This window comes from Leptodactylus fuscus, chromosome 1, assembly GCF_031893055.1.
Source record: "Leptodactylus fuscus isolate aLepFus1 chromosome 1, aLepFus1.hap2, whole genome shotgun sequence".
Lineage (NCBI taxonomy): Eukaryota > Metazoa > Chordata > Amphibia > Anura > Leptodactylidae > Leptodactylus > Leptodactylus fuscus.
In genome coordinates, this window is record NC_134265.1 from 121068356 (window position 1) to 121096046 (window position 27691).

The 27691-nt window shown below is 43.3% G+C and overlaps 1 protein-coding gene across 1 annotated transcript in view; it reads right to left on the reverse strand.

Moving 5' to 3' along the window:
- KIAA1671 (KIAA1671 ortholog) overlaps nucleotides 1-13387 on the reverse strand; it is a 149383-nt gene extending 135996 nt beyond the window's left edge. Inside the window, exon 1 of the mRNA XM_075276575.1 lies at nucleotides 13188-13387. The gene's annotated coding sequence lies outside the window, so the exon portion shown is untranslated. The remainder of the gene's footprint in view (nucleotides 1-13187) is intronic.
- Between the last annotated feature and the right edge of the window lie 14304 nt (nucleotides 13388-27691).

The window sequence follows — 27691 nt, forward strand, 5'->3', positions numbered from 1 at the left end:
ACTTTTAGACTGTATGGTCTAACTTTACCCTACTTATTAGATGGCTTAGATTCCGACTAAATTTTTATACAATGGTCAACATTTTGGCGCAATTTCTGGCTTAAAGTTTAGTATATTAAGCCACACCTCTTTTTCAAAAAGCCCTGCCCACACATCGTACGAAGTACACAAAGTGTTAGAGAGAGTTAATTATTTAACTATTAAAGTATTTATTAGCTATGGGGCAACAAGGTGGCTCAGTGGATAGCACTGCAGCCTTGCAATGCTGGAGTCCTGGGTTCAAATCCCGCTTGGAACAACATCTGCAAGGAGTTTGTAGAATGGGAGGAAATCCATGCAAATACAGAGAGAACATACAAAGACATACTGATAGGAAAAAAAATGTACATTGTGATCCCTATATGGGGCTCACAATCTACATAAAGAAAAAAAAAAAAGTATTTATTAGTTAATCCACCCCAAAGTGACTGGCTGCCTTCCCATCCATCAAAAACTACAATATCCAATCGCAAATTAATGGTAGCACATCACAGGACTAATACAGGATATAACCAATGGCAACTCGTTAACAGCTGTAAGACTACACAACTGATCATATTATGGAGGACAATGCACATTAACTGCATATTAAGTTTATAATTACTCCGTAGTGGGAATACTCATGTAATCTATGAACATCTTCTATGTTTATACATAACAGACCGGTAATAGGCATTAGCCACAAAACATAGTCTACATGTTTTAATAACCTGGGCGGACTCATTGTGACTCATGAACTTGGAATTTATATATCAAAGTTTTTTTTTTTACTTAATGAGTCTGAGATGCGGGCAGCAAGCCAGCTACACGTGGTAAAAGGTTACTTGCAGGGTGTGAATCCATAGACGTGCATCACTCACCATTTTCAGTGGAGCACCCATACATTGGTATTTGGGGATGGTGCATCAACAGATGTGCTGGCTTACAATGCGCAGTCAATGCAAACAAGAAACAGGTTAGTAAAATGAGGCAGACATCACAAGCCAGTGTTATTTGCTTATACATACAGGTCTATAATTAGAATTTTCTACATCACCGTTTGTCAACCCTTCCTTCGGAGAAATGGAACAATCATATTCTGAGCATTTCATGGCACAATATACACTGATAAACCATACCATTAAATCCACAGGTGACATAAATAACATTGAATATCTCATTACAACGGCACTTGTCAAGTGATAGGATATATTAGGCAGGAAGTAAATAGTCAGGCCCTTCAAGAGGATGGAAGCAGGAAAAATAGGCTACAGGAAGAATCCGATTAACTTTGACAGCTGGGTCAGAGAATATAGCAAAAGCTTGTGAAATGTTCAAAGTATTCCGTGGTTAAGATCTACCAAAAATGGACCAATCTGTCGACCAGTGAAGGGGTCATGGACACCCAAATCTAACGCATGCACGTGGAAAACATAAGCTGGCGCATCTTGTCTCATCCCACAAAAACTGGACAAGTTTTCCTCTGACCAGGAAGTGATGGCACAACACAATACTGTAAGCGCAATGGGGCAAGTAGACTCCGAGACTGTGAAGGGCATATGAATAGGAGATGGACAACCCATAACTCTGTAGACAATATTTTGCTGTTTGCCTACTCCAAATATATCTATATTTGAAGTAAATGTTTTTCAATCCCTCTTAAATTTACCTCCATGTACACATAATAAAGGCCAAAGAATGGACTGAAATTTTCTGTCATATGCATGAGGCATAGGAAATACTACCGAAGACATACTGATCAGGAATGTAGATTGTGTGTTCTATATGGGACAGTGACCGACAATGTCTGTAAAACACTGTGGAATATGATGGCGCTATACAAGTAAGCATAACAACATAACAATAAATCTTGTGACAAGGAAAAGTGATACACAACCATGAGAGTCTTTGCTTCCAAGGAGGAAGGTTTGCACCGTTTCCGCCTGCACTCTTGTCAGATCTATTTTTTCCTTTCGCAAAACTTTGGAACATTTAGTTACATTTTATTTTTCACACCCTGCACACTTTTGTAAATGTAACCAGGCATGCAAGATAAATGATGCAAGGCAGACTTCATAGTAGTTTGTAGATGTGAATCATCAAGCATGAAGAAGGGGAGATGAGGGACATGAAACAAACGCTAGTGTAAGTACAGCAAGAGCTTACCTCCAGACCTTGGAAGAGCATTGATCCTTGGCATACTAATAAGCAAACCTGTCACAGCAAACAGTGTAATGTATGTCTCTGCTCGTGTGAGCTTCAGCCGATTGGTTCATGTTGTTCCTATGCTGCCGCCCTGGACAGAACAACCATTTTCACTACTGTGCCATTTGTATAGGATAAATAATATATAGGGCATGAAACTGACACTGCAATCAATAAGACCATCTAAACCGTATTCAATCAACTTTTATAGGTACCATCTTCTATTCATAACCTTTATATGATAAGAAACAAGAGAGGATTACATATGGCAATGCCATATATCTTTATGGTTAGAGTAAATTCACCCAAAGATTTGTTGCAAATATTTTTCTGACTTACACATTCGAAAGGCTCTACCGCAATATTACTTCCTTTAACATATAAAGTGTTGCTAATTCTCATGCAGGCTTTGACACAATCTGACCACAAAAACAGCAAGCTCACAAGATAAAGCCAACCACGCCAATAGAATGAAATAGCAACACAACATCATCATGACCATCATCATCATCATAACCTTCATCATCATTCGGGAGGGCACAACAGCAGTAAATGAATCTTTATAGACAACTGAATCCATCATGACTTGAGGTTTTGCACAAGAATCCTATCATAGAATAAGGTATAATGCTGATTTGCATGATCAGATCAGTTCCACAGTCCAATATCCTTTGGGGCTGCATCTTTCGACAGGTCCAATGGCTGCCATTCACTTCCAGCTATGAGGGCACTATAGCCAGTATTAAGCATTTCCACTCACACCCATATGCTGAAGATAAAATGAACATTACCAGTTTAACTCGGTTGGATTAGCAAGAAAGGACAACAAAAATGTGTTTTGCAACCTCCTTAGCTACCACTAGTGTCATTACCTGCATTACTGGGTGAAGCAATACAGTGGAATTTATATGTAAAGCTGAACATCGCATACTTGAACACATTGCTGTAGGCAGAGGGTGTGTGTACTCCATACAATCCCAACTGCGTTCCACACAGGCACACAGAACAATATACAATGTAATCCAACTGATCTGGTCAAGTGCATCAAATACAGCAACCAAGTCAAACTAAAACCAGCGCCAATTCAATATGGACAACCTTACTACAAAACAGTGCCCTGCCAAATAATATATTTATTCTGGATGTATTATTTTCTCTAAGTATACACAAGAAATTAGGCGGCACTGCCAAGAGCAACTATACTTAGGTCTTCAATTTTATCTTTAATAGTTGCAATAGGGATTGATAAGAGTAGTATTCACTTATTAATATCAACATTTTTACATTAGTTTTCATGGGCTCCAAAACGCAGTAGGGCTAAAAACACACAAGAGGTATCAACTAAACTTTCATTAATAAACTTGATACTTCGGATTTTACATATGAAGCACATTCTAGCAGAATATATAGGATAAAAATATGTGTGTGGGGTACGGAGTGTCTGATTATACAAGCAGAGGTACACCGACTACATATCTATACAACACAGATCCATACTACGGCCACATACATAAGGCCTAATTGTTCAGTAAAACACGGTAGCCCCAAATGGTACTGGATGCAGGTGATACTAGTCAGATATTCACTTTTAGAAGCTATGTACTAGTTCCTTTACCACTGCAGGGTTGTCTCTTCAAAATGAAGATCCTTCCTGGTCAAAGGCAACATTGTCTGGAATTTCAATTTAAGGGGAGTTAGGGCAACCATTTTCGCCCGTGGTCAGCACCTAAAGCTACTCCCAAATATACAGATAAAAACAGCTACTCTCGTGGTCACACCCTAGGCTCACCAAACAGCTGATTATTTTCTGCACTTTGTCACTATACTAGTTAGGGTAAGTTCACATGGCGATTTTTAGTCCGGAACCTGAGGCAGAGGCGGCCTCAGGTTCCAGACCAAAAGAAGAGTAGCCGCGACTGAAAGCTGATGCACTGCACCGGCATCCAGCCACGCACTCCGCTCAGGATAAGGCCCAATGAATGGGCCTAGTCCGGAGGAGGGAGTGTCTTAAGGATGAATCGTGAGGTGACTCGGCCTGAAGAATGAGCATCTCGCTTCTTTTTTCCAGGAGCCGGAAGAAACGGCTCCCGGAAAAAAACTCCTGAGCAGCTCTCATTGATTTCAATGGGAGGCGTCTTTTTGGTCAGGATTTTGAGGCGGATACGGCCTCAAAAGTCTGACCAAAAATCTCCGTGTGAACTCAGCCTAACAGCCCCTACAGCTGAGAAATGATAGGGGTGGCAGTCAGTCTTTGAGGAGGTTAAAATATAAATAAATAAAATAATCAACCTTTTAAGCCCAAAAAAAAATAAAAATTCCATAACCCTGAGGCACTGGCTCAGATTACCAATTTTGGGGCCCTGAAAAGATCAGGCAGAGGTTCCAATACATACTCTATTCTCCAACTATTCACACTGGATATGTTCTCAGCCTCCCCTGCTCAACTCCATTAAAATCACAATTTGTAGAATTTACCTCTACAATTGGTGTCATGGCTTACTATATGTGTCCCTAAGCTAGTGCAGAGACCGATGATATAAATACACTTGGGTCTATATAAATTATGAGGACATACATACAATGCCTTACTTTGCCACTTGTCTTTATGAAGCTTTGCTTTTCACATTCTGCCTCTTGACAATCTCATTATGTTGAATTTCCACTGACTGCCTATGGAAGCAAGACTGGCTGAGCTGCTATGTTTCAGAGATGGGTGGAGGGCTCCTCAGAGGAGGTTGTTGCTCAAGGACATCTGGCAGTTGTGACATTGCTTAATATCAATAAGCTTCTCCAAAGATCAGTAGACTGGTGAAGATACCATCCAGAGAATGAAGATAGGAAAAGTGAGCACATAGTCGAAAAAGAGTAAGCAGAAACCTATTCAACGGCAGGCCTTGACACTTATACTGATCCTGCTACCACACTAGATCGCGTCTGATGAAGGTCTAAGGACCGAAACGTCATATCCAATTGATCTAGCCTGTCTTTCTATGCCAATATTTTGCATTGTGTCAAAAGGCGTTAACTATATTGTAAAATAAATCTCTATATTCCTTTGATCACAAAACAGTGTGTGCAGCAAAATCTATTTTCACTAGTATATTTGGGTCGAAGGACCTTTTTTCGCTAGCACCACATATAATTTTAGAGTGTGCGGTACCATTGACTTTTTTGCTATCCAACTCAAGAATGACTGTGAATGAAACAGCAATAGGTATCTGGCATCAATGTCGGTTCTTAGGTACGTCTTTAGACTCTACAAAAAAAGCGTTTGTCCTTTAATACAATTGAACCCATTTCCACAGATGAAAAGTTGCAGATGACTGGGTGTCCAACTACTAGGACACCCCATCACAAGAACAAGTAGAGGGTTCAGCTATTTCCTAAAGTCCCATAGAAGCAAAAGGAGAAGCATCATGACTGACCACTGATCTGCAACTTGGCCCCTTATCCCATTGATAGGGCATACGTTGCTTTCAAGGGCAAACCACTTTAAATATCATACACAGTTATTCTTTGCTCCTAAGTTCTGATGGGGTCACCAGCAATTCCTTAACACTTTCCATTCTGCTTTCTTATGGAAGTAGTGTCATTGTTTCATGCTTATCATTTTGACTGCTACATTTCCTCACTAAAACTGAAGGGATTGTCGTGTCATCTCTACTGTCACAAATACAAAAAAAAAACAACAGTTTTTCTTCCTTATTTGGGGACCCTATGCTAACAATGTCTTTCTGCCACTCTGGACAGCGAATACATTTCAACATGCATACTACTGTTCCAGACTTATATATGAAAAACAGGTCTCTATGGAATACGATATATGAAAGTATCAGAAAGGAAACCTAGTATTGGGATTTAAACCTGTGTTGTGCCAATCCTCTGATTTTTTTCCAATAAGTTGACAACTTGGTGACATTGTTGGAATAAGTAAAGGCACACCCCTTTGACCAAGAAAATTGTTTAACCCAGTTGACAAATTATCCATAAATTTCTCGGAGGAGTAAAAGCACAGCACAGACTTATAAGTAAAAGAGGTTTCAAGAATTAGGTTTGGGCAATACAAGGATCTACCAATAGAAAAGTCAGGAGAGGTGACAGGACTTCTTTAAGAAACAGAAATACATATATTCAAAGATCTGCCGCATTCAGGAGGGGTTGTGCCACTATCTCACTTATATTTGACTATGTTGGGCACAGTGCTTCAATAATGTTATCCAAGTATACAATATAATGCTTGTTACAGAGGTATTCCCTCCTGCTTTCGCTCACTTTGTGCATACATGAAGGAGATTAGGTGACCGAGTATGAATGGTTAATAGTCCTTGTATACTTTCTACAACTCATAACACTCATGTGTTATAGTAAAATGAGATTCCTCTCCTTGAAATCATTTCATTCTAACTGTATTTTAAAAAAAAATTGGGTATTGTTAATATAGCAGAATTTGGAGAAGGATCTCAAGTGGTCTTCCATGTCAACATGGTCTCCAAAAAACAGCCCACATCTGCCTCACATTGCTGTCAATGAGATGTCACAATGGATAATTCCTTTAGCAATGAGCTGAAAAAAAAAAAAAAAAAAAAAAAAAAAAAAAAGGAGCAACGTGCTCTAGCTTACCACCATGTACATGTCTAAATAATCGTGAAAATCACGGCAAAAGGCCACACTTGACTGGTCCTAAGTGTATATGAGGCATATCATGCATGCAAAGCCACAGCAGAAAGACTGGTTACTGGAGAGGATGTCGAGACAGAACACTGCATCAAATTCTTCTTCAAATTCTCCCGTGTGAACATACCCTTAAAAATACTATAGGTCATGTTTTTAGAAAGACAGTACCCCTTTAAATGTATAAAAATAAACTCATTTGGCTGCTTGTTCATGTGAAATCCACCAAAAGACACCAGTCAAATAACCTCAACCTAGGCTTTAGTGTATATCATGTGAATAACAATACAAGAAACCCAAGAGCAGCACACACTATAAGCTTTAAATTATGCCCTAAAGCCAACTTCTCCTGCATTATGTACAAGTATTCACCAGAGTATAAAGAACAGCATTGAAAACTAAAATGAACAGTAGTAAAGATCTGGAAGTGCAATGGTCAGTAAAGACCAGATGGCCAGTGTATGATCCTGAGAAGTATACCCATGGGCCTAACCCACCCAACAGACAAGCCTTTTCTGGCACAAGAGAAACACAGCAGATGGAAATGAGAAATCACTACTGGAGACAAGCCTTCCAGGCAAAGTAATGGATACACAGCAGCATAATATCATATACGTCATATGGCAAGGTTCCTCCTCCTCAACTATCTGATGGTTCTCAATGTATTATCTCTGCTCTCCCTATTTATAAATACGTTTGTGATGAGGACTGTGTATATAAGTGTGTAGTATATACACTAAAACATGTTCATGTTGCAACCTAGTGTTAAACATATGTCAGCATCATCTTTAGTCCACAGCACATTCTCTCATGTAAACAGGAGCTGCATTGCCTACAATAATGTAAACTGTATGGGAAGGTATGATCATACAAATGATAAGCGATACATTTCAATGTGCTATATTATTGATCAGATTATTTTCCCCTTTACACCTCTGATTCCTCTACAAGGGGGACTCTTCATTTGTTATGAGTGTATCCAGAATTCTGCAAGCTGTCATGATGGGTGTTGTAGTTTCAATGCTCTGGAGGCTTTACATGGCCTTTGCCCTCCTGTTATAAGATAGTCCCTATATACTATAAAATATTTATATTCCATCTGTACATTGATTGTAAACAATATTATTCTCTGCTATACACACTAGTTTTTATTTCTTTTATGCATCACTTGTTTTGTTTGCAAGTTTATGTCTACACTCAAAAAAATAAAGTCAGTAAATAGAATTGAGTCCGACTACAACTCCTAGTGTGCAAAGGGAAGATGATGGTGTGCAGGGCATACTAATAATGACTGTATGTAACTACTATACCTCCATCACAGGACCTCCTTTACTCAGCAAGTGGAAAGAAAATGCATGAATAATATTTAGACAGCTTATTTTTAGCCACATATTTAACAACCCCTCTGTGTACATATTTGCCATTGTAGAAGCATCGTGTTCATTCCTGGAGCATACAACCCAAGCTGAATAGCCTTGTGCCTAGAAGTCTTGTATGAATTCTATAAAAGGCAATGCCAGAGACAATCCAGCCTATTATGATCAGAACAAAAGTCATAACTAAAATGCACAGAACAATGAATTCTCTAATGTCCTGTTTCTAAAACACAAGGTATTATGGCATTGAGAGCTGATGCAGTCAAACAAATACTGAAGGCAAATACAGAAAGCAATGAGATTTCACTGTTCTTCGAGGAACGGAGCCTAGAGAACGAGACACTAAAGACTCATTACAAATATCAAAGGAGAGATAAGTAATAAAACCAGCAACATCTCTGGGGGCAACTTAACCCTCTTTACAACAAACGGATCAGACATGCTGAAATCGCACAGCCCGTTCAGCAGATATAGGGCAGAGTTGGGGGGCCACCATAAACATTACATGGTCTTTTGCCTTCACCAAAATTGGCAGGTTCAGTGGATATTAGTCTAAAGGTTAATAGAGGGCTAAATTAGGTGGACACAATTCAGTCCCAAGTGCGGGTCTAATGACCTAACGTTAACAGTCTGATGTAGCATTGATTCAAGACAAGGTATCATACAAAGCACCTGTGCTCTTTCCTTACACTGGCCATACCTGTAGCCATGATCATACAACCATCACACGATCGCATTACGTATTATAATTAGAAATCTCACCTGTGGCTCTAATGATTTGGCCTTAAAGGTGTTTCCAGGATTTAAGTTTTTATGACCTATCCTTAGGATAGGCCATAAATGTGTGATTGTTGTAGGGCTGACAGGCGGCTCTTTGCAAGGATCAGTTGTGTGTAGCATTTGACTCTATGCCTTAACATAGTAATCCAGAGCTGGTACTGCAGCTCAGCTAAAGTCAACAGGAGCCGAGCTTCAATACCACCAACTGGAACTATACATGGTCCAGAATAGAGATGAGTGAACACTGTTTGTATCAGCCGATCCGAACAGCACGCACCCATAGAAATGAATGGAAGCACCTGTGACGCAGGCCGGCCATTCATTTCTATGGGTGTGTGCTGTTCGGATCGGCTGATCCGAACATTGTTCGCTCATCTCTAGTCCAGAACTATCTGCTTCCAACCCTGTGCTGAGTATAGTATGGGTGTCAAGAGCAGCCCGTACACCGGAACTGTAAGATGGCCTTTGGTTGGCCCCCTACCAATCATATATTTAGGACCTTTCCTAAGGTTAGGCCATAAAAATCTAAATCCTGGAAAACCCCTATAATTGTGAGTCATTAGACTGCAATCAGGAAGGGATTTCGGTCCGTATGTCAGTTTGCATAACATGGCCACATTAAAATGTATAACCAGATTAGATACAGGACAGATGCCTCCATGTAATCTCAAATTGCTACTACACCAGATTGTGAAAGTCTGTGGGAAATTACTCTCAACACTAAAATAAGGGGTACAACCCTTTTGTATACACTGAAACCAAAACAGTTGGCTTTTTCCTGATATGCTATGATTGACAGGACGACAATGCGTACGTGTCAATCATATCAGGGAGGGGAGGGGGGGGGGCACCGGAAAGCATAACTAACTGGTGTGATGACAACAATGGTGACGCCCTCGGGAACATATCAATTTTAGTCACTAACTTTTTATTATACCAATAATAACATTTAACAATCAAATACACTTTATCAATTTCTGACAGTTCACCAGATCTCTGCTTGTTGTCATTCATTCTGCTTAATTATAGTGGATACAAATCAGTCCGTGGTCACGTGATCTACAGTCCGTGGTCATGTGATGAGCACACAGGTGTACAGCTCGTTACCAGGCAGATGTCTGATTACTGTGCTGTGGCTGTAATGAGCCGTATACCTGTGTGCGCATCACATGACTAAAGACTGTAGAACACATGACCATGGACTAATTTTTATCCACCGGGAATAAGCAAAAAGAATGACAGCAAGCAGAGATCTAGAAAACCCACGAGAAATTGATACAGAAAGTATATTGGAAAATTGTATAACTTATTATAAGAACACTAACATGTCTAATATTGGTTGGAAAGTGGACAAACCCTTTAAGAAGTAGGTTCTAGGGCTAAAATGGAGCTAAGTAACTGAAAATATGGAAACTACCCAACACTAAATGAGCATCCAGGCCTATGAGTTTCGATAAACTCACTTAGTTTGTAGGGGTGGAGTGTTAAATTGAGTAACTAAACTTTGGAACAACTTTTGATTTTCTGGCAGTATTTATATAATCAATCAACGTTGCGATATACTTTATTAAATTTTGGCTTGGTCGATGTCTACCCCCTTATTTGGTGTTGATGGAACAAATCTAGAACACATGTACACAAGGTGGCTCTATACCAGTAAAAATTTTGGAAGTTTAGCTCTACCTTTAGTGTATCCATTCACTAACTTCTATGGGATTATCAATGTTTCCTTGATGCACAGATCAGACACTCAAATGTTAAAAAAATGTGTTTTTGGTATTTATTTTGGGTGCTTATTCTTGTAGGTAGTAAATGTTAAAAATGGATGAAAAACCGAAACAGACGTGCATGAGGCCTTAGGAGGAACCTCACAGAAATCTTGATCCAGCTTATTAAACTTTTGCATGTAATACCTAATAGTTAGCAATGTGACTAGGAAATCTTCCCATGGCTGGATTCACATGGCCTTAGCTGTAAATCCTGTCCTGACCACGAGTCTATTGACCTGAACATACAGCATCACAGATCCCTCTGGTGCTGCTAGTTCACATAAATAGACTGGTGGCTGGAACGTGATCCTCAACTGTAATATGGACAGTATTATACAGACATACTATGGTTTTGTGAATCCGGTCCCTGTCCAGTGTGGACAGGGACTGATGTGAGTGATGACAACCTTATTACAACACTGCAGAATACGGTGGTGCTATAAAATGAAATAAATAAGGCTTTTTCACGCCGAGATTCAGTGGGTGAAGGTCACAGCACAGGGATCCCACCTTTACAATATTAGACATGCAAGTAAATCACTAAAAGAAGAGATCCCCTTCAAGATCCATTTACAGAAGGGACTGCAGCATGTGTACGGGGTTTACTCTGTATTTCATGTAACATGATACAGATGCCTTTAGCCTGGCCTGACATGCATGAATGAACGAGCAGCCAGAATTGCACTGTACAGATTTTACAGCACTGACCAGCATTTGCTTTCGAGAACTCCAACCTAAACGTGAATTCCTTTGGAAAGTTTTGTTATTGTTAGAACTTTGCCTTTCTACTCCATGACTCCAGCTACAAACAAGGCTTCATGCCCCATATAAACACTGGGGTCCATGTTCCACAGCACACAGCTGGGGGGAAGAATGGGAATTTCTTTTTTGCTTTCATTTGTCCCCAGTGGTCCATGTTTTGGTTTGAGGGGGTGTAATAGGGTGACAGGGAGAGAGACAGAATGTTTACTTTATTTTTTTCCTCCCAGTCAGGATTTGCAGAATGTGGGATAGGCACAGTAGGAGTGCACTGACCTTTGGATACCACTGATATTACTGTACATGGGAATACTGCGACTGAAATAACCTAATATGGCAATACTGGCCACCTTTCTTATTGAAATGATAATCCGGAAATTTATTACAGCACAGACACTGACAAAGTGGACATCAAAAGCTAAAGACGGTGAGAGCAAATCATTGCAGCCAAGGGAAAGTCAGCGACTCAGCCCATTAACTTAGGGATGTTAAAGGGGTACTCTGGGTATAAACAAAGCCCACAGTATTGTGCACTCTGTATGCTCATATTTTCTACTACACATGGGGATTTACAATGGCAGGTCATTACATTGCAGTGTCTGTCGGAGTTCCCAAGATGGTTACATCCGATCAATTCATCACTACTTTTCTACACGTAGTAGTGGTGGAAAATCCTTGTAAGTCAGGTACACACAGTACATCAGAAGAACCACAAACCCTTCCTTCCGGCAAGTATGAAAATGTCTGGACCTGATAAATAGGGAGTGCATCATGTGGGCAAACTGGCAGAATTGTGATACGTGCGCACCACTGTGCCCACCATACTGCACCAGGACTTCTTACTGATCTAATGAATAGGACTGTAGATTTCTTCGGGTCCAGGTATAAAGCTGCCTTATGGACACGGGATAGCAGCACGCCACAAACAATCAATCTGCAACCACAATACTAATCTAGGAGAATAAAGGAACTTTGTGCATAAACATAGAGGACCATAGACCTTATAATAGTGCACATGTAGGTAGGATAAATCACAAAGTGGCATTCAGGACGTTCTCAGATCTGGACATAAAGCAGCGATTGTGGAGGCAGAAATTTCATCTGTACTTCCTGTCAATAATCCAATTCTAGGACATTGCATTCTGTCTCTCCTCAGCCTGAGGTGGCTGATAACAGAGAACAATGCTTGGAATCAAATGCACATAAGTGTATCTGAAGAGGCATGAGGGAAGCACAGGTGTCCTCCACCTACTGAAACACTACAGCAGTGATCTGCAACCTGTGGCTCCCCAGCACCTCCCAGCATGCCCTGTGTGTCTGCTGACATGCTGGGAGTTGTAGTTGCAGCACAGCTGTATCAGGACATGTCTCTCCTCCACAGTATATACAGTATCCGCTCCAATACAGCCGCCTGCCCTCTCTGCCTGGGAGACCCTTCACCTCCATGTACTCCCAGCAGATGAGCACTATGTTGCCTGAGACACCAGGGTCAGGTGTGAAGGGACTGCCCCCAGGTACAGGTGTATCATACAGGAGCGCTGCCCCCATCACAAGCACACAGGCAGGAGTTGGAAAGTTTGCCGTGACCCAGTTTCCAGAGCAGTCTTACCTGGCCGGCTGCCTCGTCCCTCTTTGTTTCCCTGGTGCTGTCCTCACTGTCTTCCTTCCTCTTTCTCCATGTTCCACCTGCCTAAACACAGCCAGCTCCACCCGACCAACTCAACCTGCTGCGAAAGAGTCCAGGCCACGCCCACTGCCCTGCCGTGCCTTCCACAGGGAACCCCGGCTGGGACAAAGGCTGCGCAACCTAGTTTGTTTGTCAGGCATGTAGGCGGGGCTAAGTCTTGGAAGCAGCTTTGTTAGCATGGCAACCTGTGGCTAAAGATAAGGGAACAGGGTGTCGCTGACTTCCATCGCCACCTACTGGCTGTGCATCGCATTACACGCGTCCAATGTACTGTAGGCGCTTTCATATAATGTGTGCACTGCCAGAGGTGTTTCTAGACTAAGGTTATGGACTTACTGCACACAGGGTCGGACTAGGGTGTCTAGGGCCCACCAATGGAATTGTTTCTAGGGGCCCACTGCCAGGACCCTGCAGATCAGCGGCGGTACCAAGACCACGACTAAAGGTAATAACATGTCGGGAGCCAATGCTGCTCACCCACTATACCATGTGCACTACCTAAATGTACTGCTACACCTTGTATGGCAAGTGAACAGCATGGCTCCTATAAATGCTACTATTACCTATAGCTGCTCGGGCCTGGAAAAGGCTGATCTGCAGAGGTCCTGGCTGTTGTATCATCGTAGATGTAATATTGATGGCTTATCCTATGGACAGACCATTAATATTAGAAAGATGAATAAATCCTTTAGGGCTAGTTCACACGGAGGTACATGAACTCTGCGTGTGATCATTCTGTCGCAGATGCCAGGCATCCCGTCGTGGCATTCCACTCCGGATTAGGCCCAAATGCATGGGCCGGAGCCTCCCGCCATGGATGCAGCCGCGGAATCTGCGTCAAGATAGGGCAGCTCGCTTATTTTTTCCGCTACTAGCTAGCGGAAAAAAGAAGAAAGCAGCTCCCATTGAAGTCATTGGAAGCAATTTTTGGCAGCAGATTTTGAGGCGAATTCTGCTTCAAAATCTGCTGCCAACTTCCTCGTGTGAACGAGCCCTTAAAGTGGTTGTCCATGAATTGGAGCAACTCATGTCCCGGGCGGGAAGTGTAAAATTAAAAAACAAATAAATAAAAAAGCATACTGACCTGTCCCCGTCGCTCCGTTGTGTGCTGCCAGTGTCCATTCGGTCTCGTGCTGGCACCTCCTTGCTGGGAGTCCTGCACCTCATGTGATCGCTGAGACTAGTCAGGTAAAGAATTGCCAGAAATGAGACCAAGCAGACACAGGCGGGGACAACGGGGTGCTGGGGACAGGTGAGTATACTTGATTTTTTTTTTTGCACCTCCCTGGCGGCCACCACAGTGATCATTCCAGTTTATAGAACACCTCTTTTAAGGGGATGTCTGGGCCAAATTTTTTATGGCCACTTCACTGGTCTCCCCCAATACAGTGGTCTCTTCACTGGTCCCCCATAATGTATGGGGTACAGTGATGGGGCCATTAGATTGTGTGGGAGCAGTGATGGGGCTGACATCCTGTGCAGAAGGGGGATGTTAAAATTTGTGGGGCATATTAAAAGGGTTGTGCAGGGTTAGGGTGAATTCACACTTCGGATACGCTGACTGATTCTGAACGTTAAAACACGTTCAGAATCAGCGCGTATAAAGCAGATCCCATTCATTTCAATGGGAGCCGGCATACTAGCGCTCCCCATTGAAATGAATGGGCTGCTTTTTTCTCTACGAGCGCTCCCATTGAAGTGAATGGGAAGTGTTTAGAAGCGCTCGCGTGTACGGCTCAGAATGAGCCAAGGTCTTACGCCATGTGAAGGGGCCCATAGAGAAAAAAGCAGCCCATTTATTTCAGTGGGGAGCACTCGTATGCCGGCTCCCATTGAAATTAATGGGATCTGCTTTATACGCGCTGATTCTGAACGTGTTTTAACGTTCAGAATCAGTCAGCGTATCCGAAGTGTGAATGCACCCTAAATCTTTTTTATAACCTATGCTCAGAATAAGCCATAAATACCTCAAACCTCATATTGCAGAAACACAACTTCTTTGGCTACTATAGAAAAAAAAAATGTGTTTTACAAAACCAGCAAAGTGAATGAAATGTAATCAAATTTACCTCATCCGCACACTGCAGGAAAAAAAGATGTGGAACAGCCACAAACTCTAAAATGCGTGCGCTTCTAAAAACATGGCCGGTTACTTTTAGCTGCGCAATCGGGAGAAAGTATCGGGAAAATGCATCAAAAGCATGATAAAAAACGCTGTGGAAAAAATACATTGATATTCGCCGCTATTTATTCCACAGGGTTTTTGAGCTGCGTCTCGCTGTTGGGCCTCATCCTGATCATCTTAATATACTGTGTACTAGGGGCAACACGTTGGCTCAGTGGTTAGCACTGCAGCCTTGCAGCGCTGGAGTCCTGGTTTTGAATCCTGCCAGGAACAACATCTGCAAGGAGTTTGTATGTTTTCCCCGTGTTTGCCTGGATTTCCTCCCATATTCCAAAAAGACATACTGATAGGGGAAAAAATGAACATTGTGAGCCCTATATGGAGCTCACAATCTACGTTACAAAAAAAAATATATATATACAGTGTTGGCCAAAAGTATTGGCACCCCTGCAATTCTGTCAGATAATACTCATTTTCTTCCAGAAAATTATTGAAATCACAAATTCTTTGGTATTATTATCTTCATTTAATTTGTCTTCAATGGAAAACCACAAAAAGAATTGTCAAAAAGCCAAATTGGATATAATTCTACACCAAACATAAAAAAGAGGGTGGACAAAAGTATTGGCACTGTTTGAAAAATCATGTGATGCTTCTCTAATTTGTGTAATTAACAGCACCTGTTACTTACCTGAGGCACCTAACAGGTGGTGGCAATAACTAAATCACACTTGCAGCCAGTTGAAATGGATTAAAGTTGACTCAGCCTATGTCCTTGTGTGTACCACATTGAGCATGGAGAAAAGAAAGAAGACCAAAGAATTGTCTGAGGACTTGAGAAGCAAAATTATGAGGAAGCACAAGATTGTGCGGATGGTGGATAAAGAACCTCGACTAACATCCAAATAAGTTCAAGCTGCCCTGCAGTCCGAGGGTACAACAGTGTCAACCCGTACTATCCGTCGGCGTCTGAATGAAAAGGGACTGTATGGTAGGATACCCAGGAAGACCCCACTTCTTACCCAGAGACATAAAAAAGCCAGGCTGGAGTTTGCCAAAACTTACCTGAGAAAGCCAAAAACGTTTTGGAAGAATGTTCTCTGGTCAGATGAGACAAAAGTAGAGCTTTTTGGGAAAAGGCATCAACATAGAGTTTACAGGAAAAAAAAGAGGCCTTCAAAGAAAAGAACACGGTCCCTAGGATCAAACATGGCGGAGGTTCCCTGATGTTTTGGGGTTGCTTTGCTGCCTCTGGCACTGGACTGCTTGACCATGTGCATGGCATTATGAAGTCTGAAGACTACCAACAAATTTTGCAGCATAATATAGGGCCCAGTGTGAGAAAGCTGGGTCTTCCTCAGAGGTCATGGGTCTTCCAGCAGGACAATGACCCAAAACACACTTCAAAAAGCGCTAGAAAATGGTTTGAGAGAAAGTATTGGAGACTTCTAAAGTGGCCAGCAATGAGTCCAGACCTGAATCCCATAGAACACCTGTGGAGAGATCTCAAAATGGCAGTTTGGAGAAGGGACCTTCACATCTCGGGGACCTGGAGCAGTTTGCCAAAGAAGAATGGTCTGAAATTCCAGCAGAGCATTGTAAGAAACTCATTGATGGTTACCGGAAGCGGTTGTTCGCAGTTATTTTGTCTAAAGGTTGTGCTACCAAGTATTAGGCTGAGGGTGCCAATTCTTTTGTCCGGCTCATTTTTGGAGTTTTGTGTAAAATGATCAATGATTTGACTTTTTTTCATTCTTTTTTGTGTTTTTTCATTGCAAGCAAAATAAATGAAGATATTAATACCAAAGAGTTTGTGCTTGCAATCATTTTCTGGAATCATTATCTGACAGAATTGCAGGGGTGCCAATACTTTTGGCCAACACTGTATATACTGTGTACTACACTATAAGGCTAAGGCCCCATGTAGCATCCCACAGAAAAAAATGCTGTGGAAAAACCCTGGCGGCAACGCATCAGTTTTCCCACAGCACTTATTGCAGAAACTCCGCAGAGGTTTCCTCTGAGAACTTTGTGCTTCCTTGATATCTATAGAGAAACTGCCAGTGTTTATGTAGGTATAAGTGACATGCTGCAATTTCCAAAACCACAACAGTTTTGGAAATTGCAGTGTGCCCACTGTGTGCATTTTTCTGCAATGTGTGGATGGGATTGCACACACTATAATCCTACACACTCAGGCCTGGATCACATCTCTATTTGGGGAGACCGCATGGTGACCCCCCAAACAGACTACTGAACGCATTAGCAAGCGGTGTGCAGTGAAAGCACATGGACCCCATAGATTATAATGGAGTCCGTGTGCTTTCCGTGCGGTGTCCACACGGAACATGCGGACAGAAAAGTACTTCATGATCTACTTTCCTGTCCGCATGTTTCGTACAGAGACCGCGCGGAAAGCACACAGACTCCATTATAATCTATGGGGTCCATGTGCTTTCACTGCACACCACTTGCTAATGCTTTCGTAGTTCATTCGGGGGGGCCCGCATGCGGACTCCCTGATCGGATTACCAAACGCAGATGTGAACCAGGCCTTATACATATACCATATATACATTATTATTGCATATATACACACATATACATTTATATGCATTCATATACCATATATGTCATATATATACTTATATGAATGTATGAATACTATATACTCACATATATACACTCACTCCTACACATTATTATAGCATACTGTATATATATACCTGTATACAAACCAAACATACAGTACTCACACAATATACAAGACACAAACTTTAAACAAATGTATACATATATACATATTAAATAGACAGATTTTACCAAAATAATAGACTCACATTTTCCAGAAGAGTGAACCATCACAGCAGACTGCTTCCAGTCTTCCACACACGCTCCGCTCCGATGTGAGAGACGACTCACTGTGAGGAGGAGGGGGAGGGAGAAAGTCCGGGCAGCACAGCAGGTCCTCACAGGAAAGCAGCTATAAAGTAGCTGCAGCAGGTCAGTGAGAGGATTACAAGCAGCCATTATAGCTGATGCTGAAGCTGCACACGTGTCCTCCGATATATACTTTCCCTATATATCAGGAGGACACTATGTACAGCATCAGCTAATGGGGGCCCGTGTGTGTTGAGGCAAATGCAGATGCATTGGTCAGGTGCTCAATTGGGGGCCCCTGAGCAATGTATCTGCATTAGTACAATGAGGACTTAACAGTCGGGGCTCAGGGCCCACCAGGGGATTCATATATATATATATATATATATATATATATATATATATATATATATATATAAAATAAAAGTAGGTGAATAGAATATCACTTTCCCAGTAAAGAAAAACACTTTACGGCGTCAAATATGTGGTTTATGAGGGGCCACACGGTGGCTCAGTGGTTAGCATTGCAGCGCTGGAGTCCTGGTGTTCAAATCTTGCCAAGGGCTTAAAACCATCTGCAAGGAGCTTGTATGTTCTCCCCGTGTTTGCATGGATTTCCATCCCATAATCCAAAAAAAAAGACATACTGATAGGGAAAAATGTACATTGTGAGCTCTATGTGGGGCTCACAATCTACATTAAAAAAAGAAAAAAAATATGTGGTTTATGTGGGAAGGCTACAGCTTTATTTAATAAATATTGTAAAACCTTAAACAAGCAAACCATGCCCAAATTTAACTTCTGGATCACCTGTAACCTGGATGCCCCGCTCTACCAGCGGGCATGTAGGATTTTCTGTAAACTTCCTGGGCATGGTAACCCACCACCCAGCAGACAGTGTACCCCTACACCTGGCTGCTGGCCTCCCCACACAGAAGCACTAGCGCCTTCTCGATACCATCCTGCAGGCCCCACAGAAAAATGTCATTCCCAATAGGGTTCAAGTGTACCCCATCCGGCAGTAACAAACCACCATTATCTCCCTCGAGATCCAGATGCTGCTCTGATATGCCACCAATGGAGCACACAAATTTTGATACCCTTATATTGAGCACTTTTCTGGCCCGCTTCAAGGCAACAAGGTCCCTGGCACCTCGCCACGATTTACGGGGAACCACCTCAGACCATACTAAGACTCATACTAAGAATCAAAGAAATCGCACACTCTCTGCAAGTCCTGTCTGATCATTGTAATTAGTTCAGCCAGCTTCAACTGGCTAATGTCATTCCCTCCGGCATGTATCACCACCACTGCTGAAGCACTGGTCAACCTGCTAGCCGAAACAATCTCAGGCAATACCTGACGCCAACGCAGACCACGGAATCCACGCCAGCAAACTTCGACCTCGCTAAAACCAAAGGTAGCAGCCCCTGGCCGAATCCCAGCTCTCCTCTCAGCCCAGTACAGGTAAGAGTGTCCGATCAACCAGACCTTAGGACAGCAACCCGCAATAACAGAAAAACCCAACAAAAGTTACAAGTGAAGAAAGAACAACGAAATCTCGAAACAAGGCCGAATCAGTGTACCCAAAATACCCAGCGGACGCCAGACATCAGTGAGTCATCAGGTCTGTCCTTATGTAGGACCTGTAGCAATCGGACTTTCAGCGGCCCAGACGTTTCACAGCCTCCTCACCCAAACCACAAGCATCTGCTTGTGGTGGCCACTCCAATCCGAAACAAATGAGTCCCAAAATCCCAAGGCTCCAGACCCAATTCAACTAAACAGGCTTTAAAAACAGGAAAAAAAAATGGAAACGTGTAAGGGAGGAACCTGCTTCATGAACTTGAAACACTGGCGTCTGTGGGCGTCTACCCATGTACTCCCTCACTACGACAACAGGGCAAGGTGAAGTGCCGGATTTACCCACTGTAATCCAAAAACCCCTACCCAAAACAGTCGGTCTTAGACTGACAGACACAAAGTTTAATTTTGGACTCGGATACGATGACGTCACCCGCCGCCAAACCCCCCGACCTAGACCTGCTAGGGCTAACTAGTTCCCCAATACGGAGGGCTGCAAAAAAGGCTAAGGAAAAAGCAGCCCTAAAGAGCAAGGTTTCATACGCATCCCCACAATCACTAGAACCCCCAACAAGCGCCCCAAAAAACTGAAACCGGACGCCAACAATCCCCACCGCCCCTCTCTTTCTTCCAATCCTTCAGAACCTGACTGATGGCAAACTGCTTCATTATGTGAACCCTCCCAAACAACTTAAGCATGAAAGCCATACCGGCCAATCTTTTGACTACCATGCAGTAGGAGAAAGCCTGCCGGCGTATAGTCACCAAAGAATCCAAAGAAACAGCCAACAACTCATCTTTGTCTGCGGGTACCACACCACCCAACGAAGACAACCAAAGAACCCACGCAGCAGAATGACTCTTCCAAGTAGTAGCAGACACCGATTCCTGAACCAATTTTAGCAATTGCTCTCTGCCAGGCTCCATAATATATCTGGGCAGCTCCAGCCCACTGGGTGCGGGACAGATGGAGGGAGTGGAACACCTGTAAATGTGATCGAGAAAGGGCATCAGCCATCTTATTCTCCACCCCAGGTACATGATGTGCCTTAAACCAAATGTTATTAACTAAACACACCAAAACTAAACGCCTCAGCAACGCCAGGACCGGGAGGGAGGAAGAAGATTGACTGTTAATCACCTGCACTACCGCAAGGTTGTCACACCAAAAGCAGATCCTACGGTTTGCCATCCTACTTCCCCATAACTCAATCGCAGCCACGATCGAAAATAGCTCCAAGAGAGCCATATTCCTGACCAAACCTAGTTCAAACCAATGCTTTGGCCAAGATCCCCTGACCCAGTCATCGGCAAAACTGGCTGCGAAACCATCCCCCCACCGCATTGATGAACAACGACAACTCAGCATTGCAGACCTCTTCCTGTTGACAAACGGCCCTGCCATTAAAGTTGGCTAGGAAAGCTTTCCAAATGCTCCTTAAAGGGGTTGTCCCATCACAAGGATCCTATCTATACTGCTAGTTTATGTGGATTTAAGACTTTTCCTAAATGCATTGCTTTATCAAAACTGCTTTGTTTGGCCGCTATCTTAATTTATTCACTTCATTGTTTACACTCTGTTTTTTTTTTTTTTGTTTGTTTTTTTTAAATGTAGATTGTGAGCCCCACATAGAGCTCACAATGTACATTTTTCCCTATCAGTATGTCTTTTTTTTGGAATATGGGATGGAAATCCATGCAAACACGGGGAGAACATGCAAACTCCTTGCAGATGGCTTTTTGCCCTTGGTGGGATTTGAACCGAGGACCCCAGCGCTGCAAGGCTGCAGTGCTAACCACTGAGCCACCGTGTGGCCCCCTTACACTCTGTTTCTATGGTGCTTGGGATTATCTGCTCATTTTTCAAGTGATGTAGCTGCCTGCTCTCACGGGGGAGGGAGGGGCTGGGAGTATCTCTGAGCTGTTTGTGTCTTTTAAGTAGCGGAGCTTCTCAGAGAGCTCCAGGATTTCTGAGCTCTTATCAGTCAGTTTAATTGAATTTGGCTGATAAGGGCTGAGATAGGGAGTCACTTACCTCAAACTGACTCAAATCCAGCTCTGCTACATCAGCTTCACACTGTGGTAATTCATTTACAACCAGTCCCGTGCAAGTGAAACCCTGCCCACCTATGTGCCGAGAGAAGCAGGAAGTGAAGAGAGCACAACAGTCTGCAGGTTAGTGAACAAGTGTCATGAGAATACCCCATTTGTGTATAAAATGATGAGCCTTCTGAACACCCTTTGTCGCCAGTGATAACCGGCAGCAGAAAGCGCGGCCCATCGGCAACACCCTACAGGGGAAAGTCAACAAACCCAAGAGGCTCTGCATCGGATGGAGGGTAACCTTTTTAGCCGTGATGAACTCATCAACCAGGGAAACTAAACGACTAAGTTTCTCAGGAGGAAGCCTAAAAACCACCTTAACCGAGTCGATTTTAATTCCCAAGAAGGACAGACAAGTAGTCGGGTCTTCCGTCTTTTCTTGGGATAAGGGGACCCCCAACTGTTCCATCAGTGATTGGAAGGTAAAGAGCAGATAGGTACACACGTTGGTGCCACTCGGACTCACAAAGAGAAAATCGTCCCAATAGTGCAATGCCGATGGGATGTTTGTCTCAAACCGCAAATGCCACTCTAAAAAGAAGCTAAAGAGCTCGAAATAATAACAAGAGATGGAACATCCCATGGGCAGACACATGTCTACAAAGTACTGCTCTCTTACCATACAACCCAGGAGATGGAAGCAATCCGTGTGCACTGGCAACAAACGAAAAGCAGACTCAATATCGGATTTTGCTAAAAGTGCACCTGGACCCACGCTACAGACCAGAAGGATGGCCCGATCAAAAGAGGTGTACAACACTGCCGCATCCTCTTTTGAAATGCCATCATTGACTGATGACCCGTGAGGGTAAGAAAGGTGGTGGATGAGACAGAATTTGCCGGCTTCCTTCTTGGGTACCAGACCCAATGCGGAAACCCACAAATTGGACAAAGGGGGCTCCTGAAAGGGGCCAGCCATGCAACCCAAAACAACCTCCTTAAGTACCTTTTCCCAAGCCATATCCTCATTATCTCTAACCGATTTTAGGTTCTGAGAAAGGACCAAAGCCATCAAGCAGAAGGCTTGCCTCCTGGGGAACAGCGCACTGTCGGCTTTCCACTGGTATATAAAACTGCCTTTGCCTAAACCCATGAAAGGTCCTCTTTAACATCGGATCAAGGAGAGGTGAGTAATAGTGTTTATTATGTTTCCTCACCTCCCCTGGGGCTCCGATTATTATACTTGGGGGCCTGATTATAATAGTTCATGGGTGTGCAACTGTGGGGCATAATAGAGCTTGAAGGGTCCACTGTGGCCTCTGTAAACTCTATTATGTCCCACAACGGCCCCCCTGCAACCTCTATTATGCCCCACAGTCTATTATGCCACTGTGGGGCATAATATAGGCTGCAGGGGCTGCTGTGGGATATATATATATATATATATATATATATATATATATATATATATATATATACACACTCACCGGCCACTTTATTAGGTACACCATGCTAGTAACGGGTTGGACCCCCTTTTGCGTTCAGAACTGCCTCAATTCTTCGTGGCATAGATTCAACAAGGTGCTGGAAGCATTCCTCAGAGATTTTGGTCCATATTGACATGATGGCATCACACAGTTGCCGCAGATTTGTCGGCTGCACATCCATGATGCGAATCTCCCGTTCCACCACATCCCAAAGATGCTCTATTGGATTGAGATCTGGTGACTGTGGAGGCCATTGGAGTACAGTGAACAATTGTCATGTTCAAGAAACCAGTCTGAGATGATTCCAGCCTTATGACATGGCGCATTATCCTGCTGAAAGTAGCCATCAGATGTTGGGTACATTGTGGTCATAAAGGGATGGACATGGTCAGCAACAATACTCAGGTAGGCTTTGGCGTTGCAACGATGCTCAATTGGTACCAAGGGGCCCAAAGAGTGCCAAGAAAATATTCCCCACACCATGACACCACCACCACCAGCCTGAACCGTTGATACAAGGCAGGATGGATCCATGCTTTCATGTTGTTGACGCCAAATTCTGACCCTACCATCCGAATGTCGCAGCAGAAATTGAGACTCATCAGACCAGGCAACGTTTTTCCAATCTTCAATTGTCCAATTTCGATGAGCTTGTGCAAATTGTAGCCTCAGTTTCCTGTTCTTAGCTGAAAGGAGTGGCACCCGGTGTGGTCTTCTGCTGCTGTAGCCCATCTGCCTCAAAGTTCGACGTACTGTGCGGCGTTCAGAGATGCTCTTCTGTCTACCTTGGTTGTAACGGGTGGCTATTTGAGTCACTGTTGCCTTTCTATCAGCTCGAACCAGTCTGGCCATTCTCCTCTGACCTCTGGCATCAACAACGCATTTCCGCCCACAGAACTGCCGCTCACTGGATGTTTTTTCTTTTTCGGACCATTCTCTGTAAACCCTAGAGATGGTTGTGCGTGAAAATCCCAGTAGATCAGCAGTTTCTGAAATACTCAGACCAGCCCTTCTGGCACCAACAACCATGCCACGTTCAAAGGCACTCAAATCACCTTTCTTCCCCATACTGATGCTCGGTTTGAACTGCAGGAGATTGTCTTGACCATGTCTACATGCCTAAATGCACTGAGTTGCCGCCATGTGATTGGCTGATTAGAAATTAAGTGTTAACGAGCAGTTGGACCGGTGTACCTAATAAAGTGGCCGGTGAGTGTATATATATATATAGGGGTTGGGTGCGTGAAGAAGTGAGAAGTCAAAGATGTCTATGTTTCAAACTTTACAGAGTTAAGTCACAGCTGAAAGAAGTGGTCATGGCGGTCCAAAGGGAAGAGACGGGAAATGTGGGGAGACGTCTCCTATGAGTATTACTGCATTGTATTTATTGTAATATTCCCCCCCTCCCCCCCCTGCTGTCTGAGGCAGGCGATCAAAAGAGGCGATCATCCGCCTCAGGCAGCAGAGAGGCTAGGTTCACCATTGCACAGCACAATACATGTCCTACTTTTTCTTGCTGCCCCCACACGGCATATGAGCCCTTTTTCTGGCTCCCAACATGGTATAACTCCCTTTTTCTAGCCCTCCACACAATATAAGACCCCCTTTTTCTGGCCAACACCATAGTACATGAACCCTTTCTTTGCTCTCCACACAGTATATGAACCTTTTCTTATGCCACTCCTATAGTATATGACCCCTTTTTATGGCTCACACACAGTATATGACCCTCTTTTTTTAAAACCCCCTCCACACAAAGGATATGATCCCCCTATTTATGGCCCCTGCACAGTTTATGGCCCCCTTTTATACCTCCCACACATTATATGACCCATCCACTTTCTTAAAGCCCAGATGCAATGTATGATTCCCTTTTTACCCCCAACCCCACACAGATCCGCAGCCAATAATTTTTACTCACCAGTTCAAGCTTCTGTTCTGGCCGTCCTCTGCTGCAGCCTCCAAGGTACACTGTAGCTGACACTGAAGAACACAAGGACACTGTATATAGCGTCTTGGCATTGTTCAGCATCATGACATAAGTGTAGCACCGCCTAGGGGCAGCAGCGGGGGGCGGCCATGGCAAGAGCGTGGACAGGTGAGTAAAAAAAAAAAAAAAAAAGACAATTAAAAATTGCTGCCCCACAGTTTATTCCGTGAGGCACTGCCTGAGGCCTTTGCTTAAGGTCATCTCATGAAAGGTGCGCCCCTGTTCCTGACAGTAGTCACATCATAGCCATTTTAATATATCGATGGGCCCTGCGCCAAGTTTTCATAAGTGGGCCCCTTCATCACCACCATAGACATACTTGACTTGCACAAATTATAATGGCCCTCACAAAGCATAACGCACATATGAGAACCTCACACCACCATGCCTCCCCAGTGGCACCATACAATTTAATGCCCCTTATTGTTTCATCATGCGGTCAACACCGGAGTTGAGGCAGCCAGGACCCACAACAGAAAACAGCGGTACTTCAAATGCAGGATTGTCCTGCTGTCCCAAAGGTCCTCCACTTTTGTTTTTCTGGCCCTATGATAGAACAGTAAAATGCAATGTCTGTTGAATATATGAACTTAGCCTTATACATTCAACACTGAATACTAGGGGGTTTATTTCCCCAGCTATCAGGAGAGCTGAGGACCAAAGCCCCCTCCTTCCCCTAAAACCTCCTTGTGAATGGAGCATCAGTTGAAAAAGTGTTTTGTACATCCAAGCCAAATAGACAGTGCCAGGATAAACACAGTATATGTTGCCGGATAAACAATGCATAGAATGCCAGGAAGTCCTAGGAGAAACAGTACATCCATTACTCAGAAAGCAGCACTTACATGCTATTCTGTGTTGCTGCCAGCTACTGTATCTCTGGCTCCCCATACTTGGTGACACTTCATGTTTTTCCAAACAAGTAAGATGTGTTAAAGGGAAGGTTGTGCATGTGGCTCTATCATTGCAATTTACAGTAGTTGTGAAACAGACGATTGCTTCCATACCATAAACTAAAGGACAGCAAGGGTTAAATGAATTGTCCAGGCTAAAATTTTATTTATTAATTCGGCTGGGGGAGGTGAAAAAAATATAATAAAACGATACTCCGGTGCTCCGAGACCTCCCCATGTGGTTCGGTCCTGCAGCTCTGTTGTTGTCTTCTGGCAGAAGTCACAGCTGAGGCCAATCAGCGTTTTCTAGAAAGGCTGCTGATTGGCCTCCAAAGTCACGTGACCGCTGAGACTAATCAGTGGCCTTAAGAAGGTAATCGGGGACGTCACAGCCAGTGAGAAATTCAACAGCAAGAAGGCAGCCAACTAGATCAGACTGCCCTGGGAGGATACCGGAGCATCAAGGACAGTTAAGTATGCTTTGGGTCCCCCCCCCCCCCCCCCAGCTTACTTAGAAAGTATTGTTTAGCCCAGACAACCTCTTTAAGAATAACCCTAACCGTTGACTTCTCCTCTCTGAAGTGTGAATGGTAGAGGATGGAACCCCCATTCTTCCTATAGGTATTACTGCCAGACAGGCAAAAAATGGACAACCCTTTTAACGTTAAAATCAATCAATGGCACTACGAAAGGTCTACTACACTACTTGGTGTCCACAAAGGGTAGTACATTAATAACACGGTCTGAAGACCAGAATTGTGCTGTGTGTGAGCCAGGATTGTTAATTTATACTGTGTTAAAACCATAAGGGCGAGATTATACAGTTTTTTTAAGACCATAAGGGGGTCATTATATTGTGTGGAGGCCACATAACAACATTATAATGTATGAGGACCAAAAGGAGACATTATACTGTGTAAAGTGCCTAAATCTTTTAACAAGAAGGATGCTAAGGGGACCTACAAAGACAACTATATAAAAGCAAAATTTGCAAACCTCCCTGCCTCCTCTGTATTACATGCAGCACTAGAATTTGAGAAATATTTCTGGTTTTGTGTCCTTTCCCTCACAACCAAGTTCATTTCCATGTAATGAGAGAAGATGCAAAACCTGTATCTGCAGACACTTTCACCTGCAGAATATCTACTGTTTATCTAATACCAGAGGCGTAACTAGGAGTGGCGGAGCCACGTGGCAAACTTTTGACATGGGGCCCCCTCCAAGAGGGGTACATGGTCGTGCAGGCTGTTTGTGAATAAGAGGGTGATGCGGGGTGCAGGGTGTGTATAAGCAAGAGGGGAAATGGGGGTGCAAGCTGTGTGTGAGCAAGAGGGTGATCTGGAGGGGGGAACTCCCCATTCTACCACACTCTTGCTCACCCACAGCCTGTACCCCCATTCCCCCTTCTTTCTCACACACAGCC